At 33.8% G+C, this 24494-nt stretch overlaps 1 long non-coding RNA gene across 1 annotated transcript; it reads left to right on the forward strand.

Moving 5' to 3' along the window:
- The first annotated feature begins 16790 nt into the window (after positions 1 to 16790).
- On the forward strand, positions 16791 to 23776 carry LOC128186920 (uncharacterized). The gene is made up of 7 exons (XR_008244006.1): positions 16791 to 16853; positions 19868 to 20025; positions 20140 to 20213; positions 21411 to 21562; positions 22166 to 22236; positions 22335 to 22462; positions 23318 to 23776. It is a non-coding gene; the product is annotated as an uncharacterized LOC128186920 (long non-coding RNA).
- The last annotated feature ends 718 nt before the right edge of the window (positions 23777 to 24494 follow it).

A 24494-nucleotide genomic window follows, 5' to 3' on the forward strand; every position in this document is an offset into this window, starting at 1 on the left:
CGTCTTATGATACTGTTGCACCTGAAAGGCTTGAATGCTGAATCTGAGCCATAGGTTTGGGATGCTGGATGAGGTTTAGTTTTTTGGAACAGGCAACATGTTTTATAGATGATAGCTTGCATAGTTGATTTAACTGTATTATAAACGAAACGCAGAGGTATCTTCAGATGCAGAGCCTAATCTCCATTATCAAGGATGCTAAAAAAATCTCCTACCACTCAAACCTGCTTGATCCTCATAAAGGTGATGCCTTGTCTCGGTGAGCTTTGTAATCTGTGGTTACTTATGTTAAGTTAATTTTTTTATTAAATATGATTATTAAAAGTAAGATTAATCTAGAGTGTACATAATTATTCATGTTACACTTTCAAACTAGATTTAGAGGCATGTTCTGCTGTGCCATGAGCTATATTATGGTTTTAAACTGTAAAGTTTTACAATACTTTACACATACAGGGTATTTCAAATTAAACAAAAATCAACTATCAAGTTTTAAACAATAAAATATGCTCACATCTCGTTAGGATGTATTATGTTTTTACACCCAATGTTAAAATGACACTGAATTTAAAAGATTTTTTTTTTAATTCTTAATTTGCCAATGTTGAAAATATTTCACTAATTTTAGTTAGGTCATTTTTCTGCTGTGATCAGTTTGGGAGGTCAAGATCCACTATGAGCAATTTGAATAGCTTAAATGAAGTATACATGCAATTTATTTGTTCCCTGACATCCACAGATTAAAAACCCAAATGGTGTTATATTCATGTTCTCTTCCACTGGGGGACTCATGGCCAAGAGTTACCTTCTTAATTAGAAGTTAAATACATGCATGTTGCAATTTTATCATGTTTTTATACCCCAGCTCTGAAGGAACTCTATACTTTTCACCTTTCAGTGTCTGTCTTTGGGTTAATGTGTGTGTATCCGTAATAAATGTTTGACACAATTTTCTCAACAACTATTAATTACAGATACTTGAAATTTTAACACACTCTTTCTTTGGGTAATGCCTTATGATGGGATTTATTTTAGTACCAGTCAGACGCCAACTTCATGTTTAATGACAGCTTTGTTTATTTGAAGCCCAAATTTTAGAACAAAGATTTCTCAGCAGCTATTTATATATAATCACAGATGCATGAAATCTTAACACACTCTTTGTTAAAGCATATCATATGGTGGGATTCATTTTTGAACAAATATCTATGTCAACTTCCTGTTAAATGTCGTATTTTGTGTCTGAGTTGTATCTTTCTTATGGAGAATCATTGAAAGTTCCTACTTCACACAAAGATCGCCTATCACCTGAGAGTATGTCATGACTGACTCAAAGTCATTTGGGCAAGTTCATGGTCACTAGAAGTACAAAACTTGCGTCCGGTCTATTATACCCGGTTAACGTTTTTTTATGGAGATCAATCATTAAAAGTATTTACTTTACACAAAGATTGCTTATGACCTGAGGGTGTGTCAAGATTTTGACCCAAGATGATTTGGGAAAGTTCAAGGTCAAGGTTCAAGAAAGGATAAGTGCAAAATTTGTGTTCAGTCTATATCTTTCTTATAGAGAAACATTGAAAGTTTTAATTTCACACACAGATTGCTCATGACCTGAGGGTGTGTCATGACCCAAGGTCATTTTTACAAGTTCAAGGTCACTATTAGAAAAATGGTGCATCCATTACTTTCCAATAGAGAAATACTCACACATGAGTTATTACATTTTCTTAGCGCGGTGTATCATTTGTGAGCTTGCTCACAGTGCACCTACTCTCCGGATGATATCTTAGAAATCCATCAAACATTTGCAGAGAACTTTTACATAACTTATTCCAAACAATGGCCTAAGAATTCGGCACCAATTCATTTTAAAGTCAAAATGTCAATACACTGTCTTCATCTTCTTTACCACTTATTTTGGTAATTTTTAAAGTACATCTAATAGATAATTTTTCCAAAACTACACATGCACCTAAAAATACTACCAACTTAGATCTGTGTGTAAAAATAAATGCCATCAAGCACCACATGTGCCGATGGATGAGGACCTGACACCTGAATCGGTGTTTCAGGCACATTTAAGAGATATTGCAGGGTCTGCCCCTAATAAGGTCCAACCGGGGTTAATGTTTTTTCATTGAACATCAGTTCGAACTGATCAGTTTAAGAATTGAGCATTATATTTTTTGTAATATATGGTAATACATGTACAACATGTTCACTAAGTGAATCCAAAGCTGTATGTTTTTAACATATTCAAAACAATGAGTTTGACAACTATTTTGTCTTAGAGAAATAGTATTCTTTAATGTGTGGGCTAATAGAGTATTTGCTTGCTTGTTTTGTATCATTTGTTTAAGTCGGCTTTTTTATAGAACTGAAATATGCAGGCGGGGCGATACGTCACATCAGCGCGCTCGTGGAGGAGTAAGTGCTCTTCGCGTAAGAGATTATTGTTTGTTATATCTGCAGGGAATGAAGCTTCTTCATTTTAAATTTCTTACGTGCTTATTAGTCCCCTACCGGTTTTCATCGGAGGGGACTATAGCTTTCCTCTGTGTCCGTCAGTCCATCTGTCTGTCTGTCCCACTTCAGTTTTCCTTACTTTTTTTCTTTATGCGTTTGAGGAATGATATGAAATTTGCTGAACAGCTTCAAAATGTCAAACTACAGATCAAGTTTACACTTTTATAGCGTCTGGTTGACATATTTTCGAGAAAATTATTTTTTTATATTCCATTTTTTTAATGATCAGGTTCGGAGTGTACAAGGAAAGTATGTAGTCAGTAATAATATCGTGCATTACTTGGACCATTCCTTGTATAAATTGTTTCTATTAACAAACAAATAAGTTCTGTAAAATAGTGTTAAGCATTGTGTTGTAAATTTAATCGACAGGGTTTTTTGGTATTATTACAATCGGGTTCGTTATCAGGTTGGTCTGTTGATTCGGGGTATTAGGTCACATACCACTATTTTTACCCCATGCTCATTGACCAAGCAAGTAGTTCCATTCTAAAAAATGTATGTATTATTTCAAAATTTCCTTGGGGTACTAAATGGTCGAATTTGGTTCATTTTATGGCATGGATGGAAAGAAGAAAGTTTGAAAAAAAATACAGGCAGGAAAAAATTTAGAAAAATGATCTTTACAGGCGCAATAGAAAGGGTGTAAAGTGGCCAATGTTTACACAAATTCCAAAGTGAAAGTGAATTTTTCATGGTAGGGGTTATTTTAGGGGCCATATCTCAGTCCCCTCTCGATTGATTTTCCTGTAGTTTGGATATGTTGTTGGACTAGTGTCATTCTATAGGTATGCTGTATTTGAACTCATTTGAGCCGGTGGAATTTTTTATATGATTTATTTTTGTATAAAAGATTAAGAGGGAAAAATAATTGTGGTCTGTGTCCTACAGAAGACGATAAGAAATGATATTCTGCATAACAGTGCATTGTTTTTACAAATTCTACAAACCGGTAGGGGACATGTATTGCTTATGCAATACTCTCAGAATGCTTGTTTATTTGGCTCTAAGTCATGTTTAAGAGCTTGTTTATATTTCTGTGTTGCTTCTATCCAATGATAGGGGGTGTCAGGAATATTAGGAGCAATGCTTTTCTTTTTTATCTGGGCTCTGGTGAAAGCAGAGTCCTGGCTGTAGGCGGGCAAACCACCAATGTTACTATAAATAGCACAACTTCAAAAGTAAACAAAAAACCAAACAGCGTCAAAGTCAAAGCCTCTGCTATACCAAATAGTTTCACAACGAGACATGTTTTGTCAAAGGTATGATTGGTTTTTAAGTCATATATAGTAGAAACACACTGTGTGAGGTGTTTTTTTGGCTGTTTTCTTCTATATTTTTAAAGGAGGCTGGGTGGTCATCAATTTACACAGTACAGTAAAGGCGGCCAATAAAGATATCGGCAAATTTTTGTAATCAAAACACGTATATTTCAGTTCAACTGGCATGTCCTTTTTAAAATCAAATACAGTTACTTAAATGCAATAAATTTCTAAAATATATATATTACCGTACAATATTTTATGTTCATAGCGGTTACGTGATATGACAGTCGCATGGTACAAGCAGATGTATTTGTGGTTTTGAGGTCATTTAAAAAATTCAATATTGCATGGGCATAATCATGTCAAAATTCACAACTGAATTAAAAAATAACTTGATGTTATATTGCAGATTTTGAAAATGTTGCGAACTTTTTGCGATAAGATTATTTGGTAGTAGAAACCGTAATTTATTATGCATATGTTGAATAATTTTGAAGGTCACAGGGTTAATTCATTGAAAATAAAAATTAATTTGTAAGATTTTACAAGGATCTTAGAAGTTTTTAAGTTACATATAGCATATTTCAAATGCACATGTAAAAGTTTGTCAGTTAAAGTGATTTATTTAGGTACTCAGCTTTGAGAAATACGATATTTTATACAAAACCGAGGTTGCGCAAGAAAACGAAGGCATCCTAACTTCTAGACATGTCTTAAACTTATTAGAACCTAATTGCAAAAAAACGACGGCATCCTAACATCCAGACATGTCTTAAACTTATCAGAACCCGACACTCTTAATGAAGCATTTGGCCAATTGCTTATATATGTCATAGCTAGTTAAGAGTGTTTCAGCGGTATTAATAGCACATGTCATTTCAGAATTGTAATAAGGCCCACCTTGTCAGGAGTTCATCTTATGCATAAACCAATTAATCTCTTTGAACTTCAGTTGGTTTTAATTTGGATCTAATGATTAGATTACCTATATTTTTGTGTTTACTGTTTGCAACCATACAAGGTGTTGTGAATCATATTTTGCATACTTCGTCATGTTGTATGTTATCCCAGTATTTCATAAGTCGTTTCCTTAACCCTTTAATTAATACATGGGTTAAATTTGGTCAACAACATGTTCGGTACAGCCTCTTTAGTGTTTTTCTTCTTTTGTTTATTGAGAATAAAGATCCATTTGATTTGCAGAAAGAGTTTCTTGCATAATAGATTTGTAACTGGTTGGAAATGAATTCTAGAATGATGCAAATCCCGTGTGAGTGCTTATTGACTTATAACTGCTTTTACTGCAAAGACTGCTAAGAAAACTGCTTAGAATAATTGCTTATACTTTTACCTAGACAGTTTTGACTTGCCACTAAAACCCTTACTGCTTGTAACTGCTTGAAAACCGCCAAATAATTTGAAAACTGCTTAAGAACTGTCTAACTACTGCTAAAATAGGCTGCAGTTCATTTTGCCATGGGTTAGATTGTGTGAATTTGGTACGAAAACTTTTTCTCAAATGCGATTGTTTCGGCAACAGTTTACGATTCATATCTAATTTTATTGGTTGCTTCTGGTCGTGCGCCAATTGTGAAAGGGGCTTTAGATGCATTAGTTGTTTATACGTAGCAGAGAGAGTCTCTAAACCATTAGTTTATAAATAGTCTTTTACTTAAAACGAAGCTTTAAAACTGCCAATTCTTTGATACTGGTTTTTAATATGAATGAATTCTTTACGTCTAGCAGTAACAGCAGCATCTATGTAAACGAAACATACGGTTTATTGCTGGTTTGATATACTTGTAATTCACTTTGAACGTTGAGATATATATTCCCTGAAAACTATCCACAGGAATGCAGATCATGATGTCAAAGTTAATTATTACGTCATATCGTATGAAGTACAGACAAGTAACTTTCTACATATTGCTGTAAAATCAATCGGGAAGCCTTAATCTGCACGTGTAGCCTTATTAGTTATCTCATTTCTCTGGATAGGTATTGTTTATCTTTCAGAGTTGACAAATGAATTATGGATACAGGTAACATAAAAGAAACCCGGGTTTGGTTTACTTTCCAACTTGAACAGAGAGTGAACAATGTGCACATGCTTCAGCTGAGCTAACAGTGAGCGCACGCTGAACTAAGTTTGGTGAGCGCTTGTGAATGGTGAGCAAACGCAGAGAGCAAATGCAAGCGCATTCTAAGCAAATGGTGAAAGAATTCAATTGTGTGAACACTATGTGAACGTAAGATAAACAATTTATTACAAGAGCCTTGTGTTTCGTTGGTCATCAGGAAAAAATAACAAATAAACTACATGTATGTATTCTTACTAGCCGAAATATAATATTGTCGGACTGAACGATTAGTGACTCTGAACGTTAGGTAAGCACAAGATGAACTCTTAGTGAACGGTGAGTGTGTACAGAGTTGAGCGGAGAGCGCAAGTGAACGCACTATGAGAGCACTGTGAGCGCAGGTTGAACACATGGAAAAATGTGAAAGTAGAATGTTTCAGGGACTGTACCTCAGAGGAGGAAACAGTCCCTATGCTGGCACCTGACTATTGTTTATAGAGGTGCCCATTAAATTCATCATTCTGGAGCAGAATTTTTAATAATTCAACTAAGATTTTGACATTTGGAATTTTTATTGTAACCTCATTTAATCCAATTTTGTGAGTGCTTTTGTGGTAGATTGTACCAGTTTGTCATTGATATTGGTAAACATGGATTAATTTCAGTTATGTTATTAATAAATAATAAGCCATGTGTTAGGTTCCAAATGCATTGATTATACTTTGTTGATAAATTCAATAGTGTCTCTAAAATAAGTGCTCTGTACAAAAAATGATCTACAAAGTGGCCAATCAGCATTGTAGTGGAGGCGCATTGAGATATGATTGACCGCCCAAGTAACAAGCATCATGCTACCATGCCTCTAGTCCTTTGAACTTTTCAATGTCCAGGATGTCAGTTTTATGTATTTTAGGTACCATAGTAGATACAAACTGCCTGGGTAGAATTTAAGTGGCTATGGGAGATATTTGTAAGTGATTCTATTAATTTTAGAATTGATATGCAAATTTCACCTACAACCTTGTTGACCAAGCTATGTATATCTTGCGTATTGTCCTTGAGGATAATTGCCCGAGTCCTTCACCAACATGACTGGCGCAATTTTGATCCGCAACAGTGGAAGATTTGTCCACATTAATGTGATAAATTTCACCATTTAAAAAAAGAGCTGGTCATTAAAATGACCCTGATTCTCTTGTTGGTTGCAAGGTGCTTTGTTTCTGTGTACATTGATTAACATAATAAAACAAAGCTATAATCCAAATGAGGATCAAGGTCATTGATTTAAATACAAATTAAAACAGAAATCAAATTTCAATACTAATATATAATAAAAAGATATTTATTTTTTCTTATTTATTTTGACTGTCCTTCCTCTTGGAGTTACAGTTATCACAAGATCGTTGTTCCATGTGGGACGTACTCTGACAAAAATCTTTAAGTTCTTGAAGGTGCTGAAAACAAGATTAAAAAGCGTCTTTAATAACATAATATTAAATACTGTAAACATATTACATTTGGCTCTATATTCTTTTTTGTGTATTTGGCAAACAACTGCCTCTGTGAAATCAAAAACATTGCAGTACATTCCTATATGCATAAGAATAGGTACTTTCAGAAATAAGCTAATTGAAATCCAAACTAACTTGAAAAATAATTCCTTAATCCTGATTTACAGGTTCTACAAACCAATTCTTTCTGATAACTATTTTTAACAAAGATGAACTGGTTTCGATTTTTGCCAAATATCGTACATGCTGAATATATTACTAGTATATGTTTACAGTAATACCAAAAAACACAGACAAACCAATGGGCTATATTTACATCTACCAAGTATGATTCCCTCTATTTCTTACGGAAACTTATATTAAATTCATAGCTCTATAGAAACAGCCAGACTGAAATCTACTCGCCCCATTTATCGATTGGTCGAAATCTACAGCGGCTGAAACTGACAAGAAAATGACAGGACAGATATCGACACGCCCTGTTTATCGATTGGTCCAAACCTATAGCGACCTAGGAAAAATCACGGACTGCACGAAATTATCATGACGATGTCAGACTCAAAGTCTCACAGGAAACTATTTGGCTGTTCCATTTAGCTAACTTACTTACGTACATTAACAGTTATTTAGTGAATTTTACTTACTTTTCCTAATCAATTTATCAATTAGCTTAAAGAAAGATGTCAATATAAACAATAAAATGCTTTCTTTGATGATTCATTCGGGTTATGAAGGTAGTGATTATTGCGGAAAAATTTTACATAACCCGCGTTATTTTTTCTGCAATGTCACTACCTTCATATCCCGAATGAATCCCCAAAGAAAGCATTTTATTGTTTAAATGTCGCTCACCTGAGCAACAATGTTCTACCTTAATCCAAGTCAGTGATTTTTTTTTCTTGTAGAGAGTTGCAGTGAAATTTTCATTCTGTTCTAATTTTGTCCTGTTTGCCCTCACTGACATCAGTGAGTGAAATGAAATAACCCTGGCTTATTAATCTAAAACCTCTCTGTCTGTCTGTAGACTTTTTACATTTTCGACTTCTTTTCCAGAACCACTGGGCCAGAATCAATAAAACTTTGAACAAATTTTTTACAGGATCTATTTCACTACATTGTCAAGATATTTTGTAAATGAATTAATAATTTAAAATGTGATAATATTATGGCTGTTGTGGCTCAGGTAAGCAATGTGACCCATGGGCCTCTTGTTTAGTGTCTGAGTTGTCTTCAATAACATTTTGAACTAATTTTGTATAGTACAGTCCGATAAATTCATATGACCGGTTGGGGTGCAAGCGGGGTTTACATATCTGAATTAAAAGAAATGAAAATCATATGTCAATTAATATATTCTAATCTTCAATCATACAATATGCTGAAAATTATGTACTAATATAAGTATTAAGGAATCATTCTTTGAATTAGATGATAATTTAGGTCAGTGCATAATCAAATCTATCAAAAAGCCCAGAGTTCGTGCTTTTTTGGATTTGACCATGCCCCGACCAAAATTGTTTACCACATAAAACTCAAAGAATCCTTTTTCCATAAATAATGTAAATTTTGAATTGTTCAAAATGAGACCACTGGACCAATAACAAGACCCCAAGGAAAGATTCAATGTTTAATACGGGTATATAAGAATACAGTTTAGAATTTAAATTGCTTTAAATCTTTGCATGATTGACCTCCTAACTTATACTAGGTCTCTGGAGATCTAGAGTTTCAAAATTTACTATAGGAATGTATGCAGAAAATATTTAAATAATTATAAATTCTTTTCCAGAAATTCAATTCTTCACTTATATATATTTATTAAATCATCTTAATAAAGTTTTTATTTTTTTTAGTAAGTGTTCAAACAACCAGAACCATGGAAACAACCATGCATCTAGGAGCTAACATGCAATGTTTATAAGCATTAGAATAAGTGGGGAAAAATATAAATCTAAAACACTTTAAAAACAAGACATACTATATGAAATATTTGTATTGCATGCATGTCTCTTTTTCAAAATCATCATCACAATCCACAATATTGTAGAAGTAGAATAGACACATTACCCTAAGCTTGCAATGATAAAAACTCGGTATATTTTTAGCTCACCTGAGCCAAAGGCTCAAGTGAGCTTTTCTGATCACAATTTGTCCGTTGTCTGTTGTTGTCGTTGTCGTCGTCGTTGTAAACTTTTCACATTTTCATCTTCTTCTCAAGAACCGCTAGGCAGATTTCAACCAAATTTAGCACAAAGCACCACTAGGTGAAGGGGATTCAAGTTTGTTCAAATGAAGGGCCACACCCTCTTTAAAGGGGAGATAATTGAGAAATATTGAAAATTTGTTGGTATTTTTCAAAAATCTTCTCAAAAACTATTAGGCCTGAAAAGCTTAAACTTGTGTGGAGGCATCATCAGGTAGTGTAGATTCAAGTTTGTTCAAATCATGGTCCTCAGGGGTAGGAAAGGCCCACAAGAGAGGGATCAAGTTTTACATAGGAATACATAGAGAAAAATCTTTAAAAATCTTCTTCTCAAAAACTATCAGGCCAGAAAAGCTAAAATTAAAATGGGAGCATTCTCAGATAGTGTAGATTCAAGTTTGTTCAAATCATGGTCCCTGGGGGTAGGGTGGGGCCACAATAGGGGGATCATGTTTTACATAGGAATATATAGAGAAAATCTTTAAAAATCTTCTTCTAAAAATCTATTTGGCCAGAAAAGCTCAAATTTAAATGGAAGCATCCTCAGGTAGTGTAGATTCCAGTTTGTTCAAATCATAGTCCCTGGTAGTATGGTGGGGCCACAGTGGGGGAATGGGTTTTTACATAGGAATATATAGAGAAAATCTTTAAAAATCTCCTTCTCAAAAACTATTAGGCCAAGAAATCTCAAATTAAAGAGGAAGCATCCTTAGGTTGTGTAGATTAAAGTTTATTCAAATCATGGTCCCCGGGGGTAGGGTGGGGCCACAATAGGGGGATCAAGTTTTACATAGGAATATATAGAGAAAATCTTTAAAAATCTTCTTCTCATAAACTAATAGGCAAGAAAAACTCAAATTAAAATGGAAGCATCCTCAGGTAGGGTAGATTCAAATTTTTTCAAATCATGGTCCCTAGTGGTAGAGTGGGGCCGTGATGGCGGTTTGAATTTTTTCACAAGAATATATAGAGAAAATCTTTAGAAATATTCTGGGAAAGTTTTCGGTCCTAAACTCAGTACTTAGTGTGAAAGCACAGGTTATGCAGATTTAAGTTTGATGAAACCATAATTCCATAGAGAAAAGTGGGTCCACGAAATGGGGGGGGGGGGGGGGATATAGGAATAGAGAAAAATCTTCTTACAGGTACAACAACAAAAAGGGCTTGGTATTTACCCCAAAAAAAAAGTGGATAAAAATTGGCAGATTTTCATTTTTTTTTTAAGCAAGATCTACTGTACTTAGTTGTCAAGATATTTTGATACTGTAATGCTAATTTAATTAGAATTAAGGCAATTGTTGCTCAAGTGAGCAATGTGGCCCCTGGGCCTCTTGTTAAATAAGGTACCGACATTGAATATTCATTGATACTTACACTTTATGGGTTTTGCGTCTGTAACTTTTTTTAGCTGTCATCTGTAAGAAAAAAAATATTTTTTGTTAATTCTTTAAGAAAATTTTTAATAGCTCTAGACCAAGCTGAAGCTAGCAGTGACAAACAGCAGCCACTAAGCCCATGAAGCTAAGCCCCCCCCCCCCCCTTTTTGCAAAGTTAGACCTTTAAACCATCAGGCACATAGCATCGGGGAGGGGTCAGCCCCCCCCCCCCCCCACTTTTTCTCGCAGCAAACATACATATAATTGTTCCTATTTACCTAAAATCTAAATTTAAATTGGAGTCATAGGTAAACTAGCCACCCCCCCCCCCCCACCCCTAGGATTAAAAATTTTACGATTTCGGAAATATTTTTTTTTGGTAAGTAAGAATTTGAGGTATAGGTATACTAGCCGGTTCCGATGACCAGTCTACCCCCCCCCCCTTTCCTTGAAATCTACACAACCAAGTTTTAACCACTTTATCGATAGATGAAACCTTCGGTAATCTTTAAAAAATCACACAGAAAATAATAATAATGATGTCAGAATGAAGTTACCTTTATCTCGATTTCAGTGACTAACAGCAGCCACTAAGCCCATGAAGCTAAGCCCTCCCCCCCCCCTTTTTTTTGCAAAGTTAGACCTTTAAACCATCAGGCACATAGCATCGGGGAGGGGCAGCCCCCCCCCCACCCACTTTTTCTCGCAGCAAACATACATGTAATTGTTCCTATTTACCTAAAATCTAAATTTAAATTGGAGTCATAGGTATACTAGCCCCCCACCCCCACCCCCCCCCTACCCCACGGATTAAAAATTTTACGATTTCGGAAAAAAAAAATTTGGTAAGTAAGAATTTGAGGTATAGGTATACTAGCCGGTTCCGATGACCAGTCTACCCCCCCCCCCTTTCCTTGAAATCTACACAACCAAGTTTTAACCACTTTATAGATAGATGAAACCTTCGGTAATCTTTAAAAAATCACACAGAAAATAATAATGATGTCAGAATGAAGTTACCTTTATCTCGATTTCAGTGACTAACAGCAGCCACTAAGCCCATGAAGCTAAGCCCTCCCCCCCCCCCCCTTTTTTTTGCAAAGTTAGACCTTTAAACCATCAGGCACATAGCATCGGGGAGGGGCAGCCCCCCCCCACCCACTTTTTCTCGCAGCAAACATACATGTAATTGTTCCTATTTACCTAAAATCTAAATTTAAATTGGAGTCATAGGTATACAAGCCCCCCACCCCCCCACCCCATGGATTAAAAATTTTACGATTTCGGAAAAAAAATTTTTTGGTAAGTAAGAATTTGAGGTATAGGTATACTAGCCGGTTCCGATGACCAGTCTACCCCCCCCCCCCCCCTTCCTTGAAATCTACACAACCAAGTTTTAACCACCTTAAAAAAAATCACACAGAAAATAATAATAATGATGTCAGAATGAAGTTACCTTTATCTCGATTTTTTCCCCTTTTCCTTGCCTAACTGACACACGTGTTTCCTGTAAAGTATCATATTTCTTTAAAAGTTTAGCACAGTTTGGCGAAAATGTGATCAAATCAAGAGAATCGTTTTTAAGCAGGGTAAATAGAGTAAAAAGAAATAATGTATAGATTGGAAATGAATGTTTTCATACTTAATTCAAAGATATAAAAACAACAATTCAAAGTAACTCATCACAAAGATAGTTATGAAACGCTTTTCCATTGTTTTCTGCTATCTTTAAGACGTATCAGACCAATTATTGCACGTATAAGATGAATATTCGAAACCCTCTTACCTTTAGATATGAAGGCTTATATGCTGCTTCAGCTATTAAATCAGTTGAATAGTCATAGAAATGTGGGGAAAACCCGAGTCCGATTTACATACGCATGCGCTAGTAATTCTCTCTCTCTCTCTCTCTCTCTCTCTCTCTGGATAATGTATGTCAGGTATAATAATCGGAAATTTACACAAGCTATATATCATTATCTTTTAATTGTAAGCACGATCAATTAAGACGTGTATCTGTTTTTCAATAATGTTTTTCTTTTAAAAGTTCAGCATGAAAAGGGTCTACAAAACAAATTTGACTGAAAGTGCGTGTAAGCGAATGCAATTTCAATTAAAATGATGTTACGTTTTGTATAGTCATGGTCTACATTGTTTTCAATTAACCTCTCTTGAGAGGGTTCCCTGAGATTTGTACCCGCACTTTAGTAAACTATCACAGACATTATAAGATCACAGACATAATGAGGTAGTGTTACGTTACACGTAATGAACCGCGCTGGGTAATTTATTTGTTTTACTTATGCAAAAATAAAAGTGTTTATGGGGCTTTCGTTAAAATAATTGCCATGAAACTGTGTTATTTTAATTCATGCTATCATAAAGGTAGAAAAAACATACGTTTCAAATTGTTGTTTGTTTTTCGTTTCAAGTTACCTTAATACACATCAAAACTTTTACCCTTTATATCTAGCATCAACAAAGGGCAAACAATTCCTCTCATACATTTAGGATTTTTTATCCAACACATATTGGCATTTGCAGTTTGCTAATTTCGGGAAATTCGTGAAAACTTTTAAGGAGGTTGTGGAACAGAGTAGCCATCAGATCTGCCTTTAAAACGATTATTTTGAAAGAAAATCAAAATATTTTGGCTTTAGAATCTCCACTGCATGAGCTTAATTCTTGCGATGGCGATTGAATTTGTTCATGTTTGACCGTCAGATTTGGAACCTCAAGAGGAAGTCACTGGAACTTCCAAATTAACAAATTACACGTAGGGGGATGTACCTATTCTACGCAAGCTCCAGCCCAGTTTAAACACCAACGTCCTACATTCTGTGCTAAAGAAAGTGCTATGTATGCATGATTATTTCACTATTAAATTTAATTCAAATATTGAATAATAAAAACTTTTCATTTTTATGCCTTGACAACATCATGTCCTGTTGCTGTGGTGACAAATTTTTATGCCTTGAGATTATCATGTCCTGTCGCTGTGGTGACAAGGTAAGCAAGGTAAAACAATGGGTACATTGAATTTGGGGTGCAATTTATCAGGCATGTAGAGCCCCCCCCCCCCTTCTTTTTTTATTAGTTTAGTGACACACAAGGTTCAAATCCCAAGTGATTTGTATTTGAATATTTCTATTGTTTTCACATACTGAATGAATTATCGATAACAGTAAATTGAAGTACTGAAAGGCGGACTATTTTGATGTGCCATTATGCATATTGTGTCGTAACAGCTGGCAAAATCTCTCTCTCTCTCTCTCTCTCTCTCTCTCTCTCTCTCTCTCTCTCTCTCTCTCCTCTCTCTCTCTCTCTCTCTCTCTCTCTCAAACTGTTTTAATAAAGAAAAATCCTCGTTGTGCAAAAACAAAAAGTTGGGGGGGGGGGGGGGGGGGGGTGGGGAGCACTCGTGACTAAAGTTAATTTATTCGCAAAACACAAATCCGGGTGTTGCTAAAACGCGGTATGGGGAAAAGGGAACTAAAAACAAAAAGGAACTTTTATTGCGTTTTTATGCATTTTAATTCAAATATGATGTATTCAATATAAGCAATAATATACATGTATATCACCATTAAGATAAAAAAAAAAAGCAACCACACATGAAGTCTTGCAAAATCATTTGTTTGCTACAAAGTCTCTCCCACCCTTTAGAACCAATTTAACAAGTCCTTTGACTTTTGATTGAACGTAGCTATCTTTTTCTTGCGTCAAAACAAGTTAAAAATGATGCATTTTCAAGCAAAATATGCACTGATTGCGTAGTCTCAGCTCAAAAGCCAGACAAATCTTGTTGATTTTAAAGAGCCATGGCTGAGTGGCCAGCAATGAAATAGACAGGCCTACGTCACATTGCTGTATGACACAACTACCCAAAGTCCAAGCTCTTGTTAAATAGTTCTAAAATAATATCAAATCAAATCGAAAACAGCATCATTTTATTAGATACTAACGTTGCCGATGTGCTATGTTGTAAATTTTGAATTTATCGGGTGGCAGTAAAATACAAAACTTACGACACGACAACTTGTAAAATATTGTATTTACTGCCACAGGTAAATTCAAAATTTACATGACATATGTCTTGTAATGACAAATATATACTAGCAAGAGCCATACTTTACTGTCTTATCGATCCATTTTTAAGCTAACTGTGTATGCATGTACAGTAGGCAGGTAAGTATATGAGTAGGGAGGAAATAAACAATAGGACATTTTGAACTAAATAAAAAGGAATATTAAAAGAGAAAAAATAAACAGTTAAAAAATTTATGTTGATATTGCATATAGTCAAACCATTGAATTTAAAAGTGGGAAATTACACACCCTTAAAAAGGGACTAAGCTCTCTCTCTCTCTCTCTCTCTCTCTCTCTCTCTCTCTCTCTCTCTCTCTCTCCCGGGAGAGGGGTAGGGGGTTGCGCTGTATGTATCGTAACCATTAAAATTAGTACATTTGGCATACTTATTGTAGAGCAATAAGTGAGTGAAAAATTCACACGTACTAGGATGACATTGATGCAAGGTATGTGTAATTCTTGCTGCGCTCGCCAGAACGGTAGCACCGTAAAACATATTAGTTAATTCATAGCTCTACAGAAACAACCATACTGAAATCTACACTCCCCATTTATCGATTGGCCGAAATCTTTCGCGGTTGAAACTGACAAGAAACTCACAGGACTGAAATTGACACGCCATGTTTATCGATTGTATATTGTAAATGCATATGATCAGAATTTATACGGAGCGCAGCGAGAGGCAGTCTGAGCCCGCCTTGCGAAGGGAGAATTAATGGTAACACGTATATATTAGAAAATTAGTGAAAAATGAAAGTTGAATCAGGGGTACTAAGGCCAAAAAAATTTCTTCCAGCTCTGGGCGCCGCGCCATATTGGCAGCCATTTTGTTTTTAAAAAGTTAGTTCGATCATTGATTGACTGGTACTTATCGATGTTTATTGCCCCTAAACTCGATTAAAATGTTCCAGTGTTTCAATAGAAGGTATAATATGAATTTAAAAAAAGTAAAAGAGGACACCAGATAAGTTTCAATGGTGCTTCAATCAAGAAATACGACTATAAAAAAAACTCTGTCCCGAGTTTTTTCGCTTGATATTTCGATAATAATGAATACATTTGTGCTCAAACTATGTTCAACCACTAATATGAAAAATGTCCAGATTATCTATTTTGAAACGCCCCTCTACCGCTTCAGGTTTCAATACACACCCCAAAAAAGAAAGTCTACGGAGATTTAACATTGCATCAGCCATTAATAAGCCCGGATGATAACGTTGAAAAATTGCGCGAGGTGTCCCGAATAGTTCCGAATGGAGAAAAGATGTACTTTTAAACATTTCCCTTTATAAATCTCCGCAAGAAATTTGTTTTCGTTCCTGCGAAATTTTATAAGTGAAAACGGATAATTTGTCAATGAAGATATCTTGGATATTTTCCATTTCATTGATTTCTACTGTACTTCTTTCACAGGTGTGTGTATTTTTATTAAAAATCATCAAAAAGTGACGGAAGCAATAACTTGGGACAGACAATAGTTATATGAATGTCTTGTATCAGATGGAAAATAAAAACATTACTGTAACATCAAGGAACTGATCTTTTAGATACTGCATAAACTATTTAATTTTATTACCGCGGCATTTATATGAATTAAATTGATAAACAATGAAAGAAGTAATAAAAAAGTTCGGAATAACGTAACTCGATCTCTTCGGCTATTTCCGAATACAAAACGTGTACGTTTTCAATGCAGCTTTCGGCAGCTCCCTGCTACCCAGTTGCGCATGCGCAATTGAACTTCCGCTTTCACTTTATCTCAGCATAACAAGTTAGACGCTCAGGAATGATTCAGCGAGGTATGTACGATATTAAAAAATATTTTATTGTCTTTTATGGATTATATATGCTCAAATATTTCTTGTGTTTAAAGAAATAATGTTATCTTAATAAATTTTATGATATGTGTAGCCTATGTCATAGAAGGTACATATATTGTAAATATAGATAATTATTTAAGTTGACCAGATATACAGGTCCTAACCATCATTGGGTTTTGGCTCAATCTGTCAGCAATAAAAAGGGGGTATATAAAAAGAGGTATATACCGTAAATCTGGAAATTTTTTACCGTAGATAAATTTTTAGCTAATTTGAGCGTGCTCTGCATTCGCAAAAAAAAGTAATAAAAATTTTGCCGAATGCTGGTCTCTTCTCCTTACAATATGAACAGGTGTCCGTGAGTAGTGGTCATTTAAAAAACCAGTTTATATAACCAGGTAATTACCCCAAGCTATAACCAGCGTGTGGAGAAGGACTTCACTCAAAATCGGTATCTTCGGTTGACTGGTAGCCTCATGTCTATCTTAAGTGTACATGTATACTAATGACACTGCATGCATGCGTGATTAATTCATAGATATGATATGTATGGAACGCCAAATTAACATATATTCAAATATTTGTACCTATCTTCAAATAATTGTACCTATCTTCAATTAATTGTACCTATCTTCAAATCATTTGAAGATAGGTACAATTGAATTAAAGATAGGTACAATTGAATTGAAGATAGGTGTAAATAATTATACCTATCTCTAAATAATTATACCTAGGTACAAATGAATTATACCTAGGTACAAATGAATTATACCTAGGTACAAATGAATTATACTTATCTTCAATTCAATTAAAGATAGGTTCAATTGAATTATACCTATCTCTAATTCATTTGAAGATAGGTAAAATTCATTTAAAGATAGGTACAATTGATTTGAAGATAGGTTCAATTCAGACATATCTACAAAGGATTTGAAGATAGGTACAATTCAATTATACCTAGGTTCAATTCGTTTTGTGTATTGTTGAAAATAATGAACGCTCCCTTGAAGACATTTCAACATGGAGGGAAACGAGTGTGTGTGCAATATATTTGCAAAAGGCATCATTTACTTATTAAAATATACATGTATATCAATAAGTAAGCCAAAAACATGTATACCCGAATACCCAAAAGTGACGGAGTTAGGGTAGTGACGTAGTTAGGGTCACGTATACGTTATATACCTAAATAAAAAAACTGGCTTTATTTTTTTCCATAATTTTATTAAAGAATGTATAATTCAGTTGATAATCACTCTATTTATTAACGCAGTAACAATTATTATGAGTTTTTGTTTGTTTTAAGGCTCAATCTTTCGAAAAGTTGACAAAATCATACTATTTTATTATCCCGATCCCGATTTTATTGTGACGTAACGAAAATGACGTACTATACAGGGAGTATTCATTATTGCCAATATTTTAGTAATTGAAGATAGGTTCAATTCAATTGTACCTATCTTTAATTCAATTGTACCTATCTTCAATTCATTGCATTTGTACCTATCTTCAAATCAATTGTACCTATCTTCAAATGAATTAAAGATAGGTATAATTGAATTGTACCTATCTCTAATTCAATTTGAAGATAGGTACAATTGAATTGAAGATAGGTACAATTGAATTGAAGATAGGTACAATTGAATTGAAGATAGGTACAATTATTTGAAGATAGGTACAAATATTTGAATATATGTTAATTTGGCGTTCCATAGATATGTACCAGCGTTACGCTAAATGTAGCGCGTTATTTTTTTACCCCATTCACAGTGTACCGGCGGGACACCAAAATTCACGGAATACGAAAATTTGTACAGTATTTGAATTTCTCGCTGAATGCTGCCATTTTCTTCTCATTCCCGCTCGCTTGACACAGGAAAACATCACCTGTGTTCGACACGTGACCCTCCGATACTTGTGTGGTGTACACAAACCGTCGCATGTGAAGGTGTGAACTGCTAATTGGGATAATTATCTCGCTATAAATCCGTATCAAGATACCCCTTTAGGTAGTTTTGTTGCATTTGCTGCTGTTATTGTATATATCGGTAATTTGAACAAGATATAAATTGCAGACATCAACTCTCACATGATACTATATGAAGTTGGTAAACCTATACGATTCGTGAGAAAATTAGAGGCGGCGGTAATATGCAATGTCCGAAGGTTAGCTAACATTGTACATGTCAGTATGTTGACATTTAATATTTGAGTGCTTTTTATTTTTAGCGCCGATGACAATTCTCAAAAATTTAAAACGTAAAAATTAATCTATAGCTTAATGTCACTCGAATTCGCAAAAATAAATCGACGTAAAAATTTCCAGATTTACGGTAATACACCTTCTTTTGGTTGTTACTCAGATTGTGTCAAATTCTTGTGCTATATAATCATGGACCCTGAATAGTGAATTAATCTTTGAGCCTATAAATGTTTGCCCCCATCAGTGGTCTAGCATAATGTAGTAAATAGTAATAAATACATGGAGCCTTATGTCGTAACAGGGGCCTAATGACAGTTACTTAATAGGGCCTTATGACCTACAATGTAGATCTTTCCAGTCGTGGACATCTATAGATAAATTAATTAAGCAAATTTAGTAATGTAAATGTTCACAGGACCTATATGTTATCCATGTGTGTGGGCTGTACCGTGTACCTATGATCTATCTCACTGATGTCTTGTCTTTATTGTCATTCATTATGCTAATTTACAAATAAAGTGATCTTAATTAGTGTAAATAGAGTTTTGACTTGCCTATTGAAATAAAAAATCTGTGATAAAATCAATCTTCAATGTAAAATGTTAGAAGTACATTACAAGTACAGTATATTCTTCTGTAAGATTGATATTTTTAAATTTTTTATAAGCTTTGATTCTTTTCAGTGCCGAGACAAGTATTTATTACATGCTGTACAGTATTGGGCCGTGTGTCCTAGCCTTTACAGCTTCTATAATAATTCTACATTGATTAAAGCATGCTTTTGTTTCAGAATCCTCCAGTCAGCCAGCTGGGGTGATTCTTTATAAGCACCCTGGTCAACAAGTGGATATAATCTGAATATAAATCCTTCTGCACTCCCTAAATGTGACCTACACAATATCATGTAGTGTCTTCCATTTGAGCGATGGGACTGCTGACTTAAGAGTGGTATAGCATTTTGTTCTTGCTAAATTCTTGGTGCTCTCAGACATGCAAAATAGATGAGGTGGAAGACGTGATTCTTGTTCAATGCTGATTGAAAGATTTCTATTTGTTTTTCAGGAACCCTGTGTTTTCATCTATTTGGTGATAAAGTTACCTTTCTATACACCTTACCAGGCAGAATAAACAATCAGGTAATCCACATGGAGACTTCTCTAGAGCTTCAGTATGTTATTGTAATTTTGTGTTTTAAAGAGATTCTTATTATTACAATTAGTCATTGACATTCTCTTAACGTTATTAACATGTATCTTGATTCAACTTCTTAGGTTTTAGATGATCTCCATTTGTGTCTCATTTGTTTCAGTTAATGAGAAGCTCTCACTTGATCCAGACAGTGACATTAAGCTATAACTACTCACCTATTATGATCACTCACATGCTTTGTAAATTTCAAGTTATTACATCATGCAGTAGGTTCAAGATATTGAATTATATTCATGCATATCATAAATGTTAAAATTTGTAATGTGCAGCACACAGTCACAGTATATGACACTAAAAGAAATTGATGTAATTCAGAGGAAACCTAATTGTAACTGTATCTCTTTTTGTGAAGTGTTAAAAAAGAACTTGTGCTGTTTGATAATGCATGTAATACATGTACTCAACTATGAATTCTTTAGTCTTATTCACATTGCTCCCATCAGAACTGGGGTGATGTGTAATGGTAATGCATTGTAATTATTACATTATTCGAAAGTAATGTGTAATGCACCCATTTCTCAGTTACTTGTAATGTAATGCATTACTTCCATAAAAAGGCCATGAATAGTTATTAAAAATTGTCATTGTATATTTTTTTGTAATGTTTAATGTAATTCATTACTTTATTGTTTAGAAAAGTAATTGTTATTTATTACTTTTGTAAATGAAAGTAATGGTAATGATAATTGTAATGGAAAGAATTCCAATGTAATTGTAATTTTTAAAGTGATTGACCCCTGGACTAGCTCCTATGTTATTCAAAGACTTGCGTCTGGTCAATGTAATCAGTTTCTCAGGTCACTGTTATCAGTATTTGTTTACTGTAATCAGTATGTCTGGTCAGTGTAATCTATATCTGGTTAATGTAATCACTACATTGTATCTAGATAATATTTATTTAGTATTCACTAACTGGACAATGTCAACAGTTTCTGGACAATGTAATATGTATCTTGTCAGTGTAAACAATGTACTAGGCAATTAATGTCTTTTTCTTTTTAGTATTTGTTTAATGTAGTCAGTTTTAGATTGACATAAGATGTATTTACACGTATATGTGTGTCTAATAAATATATCTATACAGTATACATGTATACTAAAGTTCATACATTTGCTTGTTACAGCGCAGTATGAAGAACTTGAAATACCCACATGAGCCAGACCCTGTTCCCTCATCCATTGCTTTGATAGACCCACTTATCTGATGATGAATGAAAAAAATGTGTCCTAGTGTCTGTAATAAACTTTCCAGATTTCATCAACTCTTCATTGATGGGTATATATTTCTAACTAGGCCATTGTTGTTCAAAGAGATATCTTAGAGAGAGTAAAGATTGAAATGAATATTTTTCAAATTTGTCTTTTCATTATCATAATAGTAATATTAATAATTATGAAGAGTGTTTGAAAACTCTGAAATTTGCATGCATTGTGAATCAATGAAGTGAAGCATTTTTTATTACCTAAACTTCAATTTTAGTATCTGCTCCATAGCAATAATTTTGATAAAAACTTTGATCAATTAATATAATGCAAATTTATTACAATTAAGGTACCGGAAATCCACTACACCTTGACTTATACTTGTTAAAACACCACGTCATAAGATGGCGATTGGAATGTTTTGTTAAAATGAGGCTTTTGTTCATCTTTACTGAAATAAATTTTGAAATATTATTTATATCCTAAATTGCACATTTTTTCACCTATTATATTTACATGCCACTTAGCCATCATGCTATCTGTCATAATATATAAAGTAATTTTCTGCTGATTTGAGAAATTTTTCCATCAGATCTACCAGTACCTTAAATTTTAAGGTATGATTGATTGAACTATTGTTTAGCTTCTAAATTTAAGTATTTTCCTATTTATACAGAACTCTTGAAGACAGAATACAGAAGATGGCCATGACCATCTAGTCCACCAAGAAACCCCCCATAATTTCCGGTACGTGTAATGTATTAATCTTATGCACTTTCGCATTGCCAGATGCAAGATTTTAATATTACAATTAACATCAACTCAATGATAGCTAACTTTTGCAGGTTGTATGTAGATATACTGCAGAAGACCTCTGATGTGAATGAAATTTAGTTTTGTAAGAGTGGAGCATGGAGTACATCCTTTGGAAATCTTGAAGGAAGCTAACAATACTCCTCCTTATCTGCCTCAGGTAAGCTTTTACTCTAGCTCTGATTTGATTTGAACATATTTTTATTGTACAAAATCACAACTGGGATTGGGCTCAAGTTTAGACCACCCTCTCCTGTAGCTCTATTTTGTGTGGAATTAATTATTGAATATTAAGGTTATAATCTGTGTGGTTTAATTTTATGACGTCAAGTTTTTCGTCTTTGTGATTTTATCATATATACATAGGATCTCTTATAATTAGAGATGTTGTATGGGTTGTATGAATTTTATCCAACAAGTTGTGTGTTTATTATCCTTAAGCCTTGGCGAGTAGATAGAATACACAGAATGAATTGTATAAAAATTATATAAATGTACCATCGCAAATCATGAGATATTCTTTTTATCACGTCATACCACATCTTTTGTTAAACTCCATTCTTTTAGAAACGTCAACTACTTTATGCAGGTTGAAAAAGTTCCAAGCTTAACAAACATCAAAACTTTCATTTTTCAAACGTAATCTTATGAATTTATAAAAATATATATATAAAACAGCATTAAATGCTTCAGATTTATAACTCAGATTTACTCTACACTTTTCAACTGTTATATTTTGATACTTCTTCATTCTTTGTCAATCATCCAACTTAAACCTACAGTATGTTTATAATTATGACGTCATGTTGGGTAAGAATACATAGTGTAAAATGATAAATTTGTTACATGACTCATGATGAGTGTTATCCAAAACATATTGAGCTGAACATGTGATAAACATTATTAGTATAACTGTTCTTAGTGTATGTTAAAAAAGAAAAAAAATGGGCTTGGATGCATTTTAAGTTTCATGTGAATGATATTCAATTTCAAGATTTTTGTTCTGAATTTTTAGGACCTTCTCCAGAGAAGATGAAAATGAAAAAATAGAATTGACAATTAGTTCTGACAAGGAAAAAAACACTGAAACATAATCTCCAGTAGGTTCCTCCATATCGGGAGATGTGCTGCATTACCTAGACAAAAATCCATTAAGCTATTACTAACATCATGTTTAGAATAGAAGAGGAAATAGGGATGAGGCAGCAATGGAGTTGGGCACTGGCTAAAGTCGCTACCATCCTCTACAAGTCATGTTCATCTATGGTTGATCTCTACCCCCTTCCATATGTGGGACTGGAATTCACAGTTACCCTTTCACTGTGTTAAACATAATATTATCTTTCTACGCCCTGCAGTATACCTTAAGTCATGACGCTAATTATCTTCAACCCTCATGGCCAACTCGGCATATATATGGCTATTTCTTTTACATTTTTTGTATTCTAATGCATGTTCAAATTTGTAAATTAAATATTAATTGATGACAGACATGTTTGTGTTTTGATATTTTAAACATAGGTAATCAAAGATTACAAAACTCACTTAGACAAGGTATTATCAACATGACCAATATGATAACATTATATGCAAATTATAGTTAATGATCAATATCATAATATAATACAAGTGAAGCTAATGTCATAATATACATTGTGATATAATTAATATCACTATATTCATTCAAATCATATAAATATCACAATAGCAATCACAAGATATGGTAAAAAAAATTATACAATATGATATTGTATCATATGATATGAGAGAATATTGTATCAAATGATATGATTCAATGTTTTATAATTTGATTCAACTGTGTATCATATGATGCAATACTATTGTATTGTATGATATTATACAGTACTGTAACCATATTACTTTTGGCTGCATGTATATTCTATTTAGCGTTTTTTGCGGAGTGCGCTTCTACTAAATCAAGTACTAGCTATGCCATTCACATATGTATAGAAATAGTCTTGTTCTGACAGGAAAACACTACTTCAAATCCACGCCAACTTTTTAAAAAACTATTTTCCACCAAATATTGTATGATACATTATGTATAGTATGATTTGTATCATATCATGAAGCAAGATTGGCTCAATTTAAAGTGGATGTCTTGTTAAAATATAAGGTAATTGAGTATTTATTTATTCTTTAAAAATCTTCCTTTTTAATTCTCTTTAAAA

This window comes from Crassostrea angulata, chromosome 6 (genome assembly GCF_025612915.1).
Source record: "Crassostrea angulata isolate pt1a10 chromosome 6, ASM2561291v2, whole genome shotgun sequence".
Lineage (NCBI taxonomy): Eukaryota > Metazoa > Mollusca > Bivalvia > Ostreida > Ostreidae > Magallana > Magallana angulata.